Here is a 2,141-nt window from a genome sequence, read left to right on the forward strand (position 1 = left end):
TTTGGTAGTTTCTTATAAAACTAAGTATGCAATTACCGTATGCCCTGGCAATGGCACTCTTGCGCATTTATCAAAGAGAAATGAAGACTCATATTCACAGAGAAACATGTACAAGAATAGTCATAGCAGAGTAATTTGTAATAGCCAAAAGCTGGAAACAGCCTAGATATTCTTCAAGAGGTGTAAAGTTAAACAAACTCTGGCATATACATACCATGGAATACTACTCAGCAATAAAAAGAAACAAATTATTCAAACAAGTTAATTATGCATTAACTTGTATGAATATACAAGGAATTATATTGAATTGGGGATGGGGAAGAATCCCAGAACGTTACATATTATATAATTCCATTTATATAACATTTTTGAAATGACAACATTTTAGAAATGCAGAATACTTTAGTGGTTCCAGTGGTTAGGGAGGGGGTGAGAGATATAAGAGGTAGTAGGTGTGGTTTTGAAAGGGGAACGAGAGGGATTCTTCTGGAGATGAAAGTATCTTGATTGAATTATCTTGACTATGGTGGTGAATGCATGAATATAAACATATGATTTAATTGGGAGGGTGTAGGAGAGAGAGAGAGAAAGAGAAAGAGAGAGAGAGAGAGAGAAATGAGTACCAGTAAAATTGGGGATATCCGATTAAGATCAGTGAATTGTACAAATGTCAATATTCTGGTCGTGATATTATATTATAGTTTTGCAAGGTGTTGGGAAAAACTGGATAAAAATGTGGACTCATCAGTATTGTTTCTTATGACTACATGTGAATCTACAACTGCCTCAGTTAAAATTTCAATTAAGAAATAATTAATATATTTTTAACCTACCAACATTTACTGAGTGCTTTCTATTTTAGTGCTGTCCAACAGAACTTTCTGTGATGATGGAAATGTCCTGTACCTGCATTATTCAATAGAGTAGGCAGTAGCCACATAGGGCTACTAAGCACTTGAAATGTGGCTAGTGTGACTAAAGAACTGAATTTTTAATTTTATATAATTTAAATCTAATTTTCTACGTGAAGCCAATGGCTCCCATGTTGGGCAGCATAGTCCTATTTGTCAAGTACTGAGCTAGGCACTGGAGACCCTAAAATGAACCCTTGTCTTTCTGAAGCTCAAAGTCTATTTGAAGGAGACTAATAAAAATATTAATATTATAAACTATATGCACAATATGCCAGATTGGTTTGCTCATAGGCATTTTGAAAGCAAGAACAAGGGCAACCTCATTTAACTATGATTAGAGAAGTCATGAGGAAAAGCTAGCAAAATGAAATAACCCTTAATTACCTCTTCGGGGTAATTAAGGTAGGCCAGAGTGGTTGAAGCAGAATTTGATGAGGAGTAATACTGTATCAAGTAGAAGGAACAGGATTTATAAAGGTTCACTGACATGAGAAGACATTCAGGAAAGGCAACTGTTTGATAAACTAGGGCAGAGTCCATATGCCTGGAGAGATAGGAAGGAGCTGGATGGCACAGGGCCTCAGACATCATGCCTTGGCACTTGAATTTTATCGTGGAGATCATGGAGAAACATTGAAGTAGTTTAAGGGTGACTAGTTAGGTTTGCATCCTTAAAATACCATTCTCCCAGTAATGCACTGGAATAGAGCAATACTCTAGCGGGGAGATATTGGTGTAGCCTCTGAGAAAAATAATCAAAGACTCAAATATGGCAGTGGAAATAAGGGTGGGAAGAAGAACATAGATTCAATAGGCATGAAAGAAGAATCGGGAGGATGTTGCATCCAAATGGATGTAGGTAATAAAGGAAAATAAATCATTGAGACAGTTTATGGGCAGTCAACTAGGATACCTTCATGGATGGTGGTGTTATTGGCAGAGACAGTTAATGAAAGAGAAAGAATGGGTTTGGAGTAGAAGATGTATGGCTTAACTTTTTTAATGTGTTGAGATTGAAGGGCCTGAGAAACACCCCAGGACTCAGAGATGTCAAGTAGTCAGTAAGAAGAATAAATCTAAAGCTCAACAAGGAAGGGTGGATTCATACCAGGTTGGGTTTCAACTGAAAATATTCTTTAGAAAACCATATCGAGTGAGAATGGTCAAAGAATGGAATTCAGGCAAACACCAACACGAAAGTAGTGGATGGAGAGTAGATGACGTGAC

Source organism: Pteropus vampyrus, unplaced genomic scaffold (assembly GCF_000151845.1).
Source record: "Pteropus vampyrus isolate Shadow unplaced genomic scaffold, Pvam_2.0 Scaffold7, whole genome shotgun sequence".
Classification (NCBI taxonomy): domain Eukaryota; kingdom Metazoa; phylum Chordata; class Mammalia; order Chiroptera; family Pteropodidae; genus Pteropus; species Pteropus vampyrus.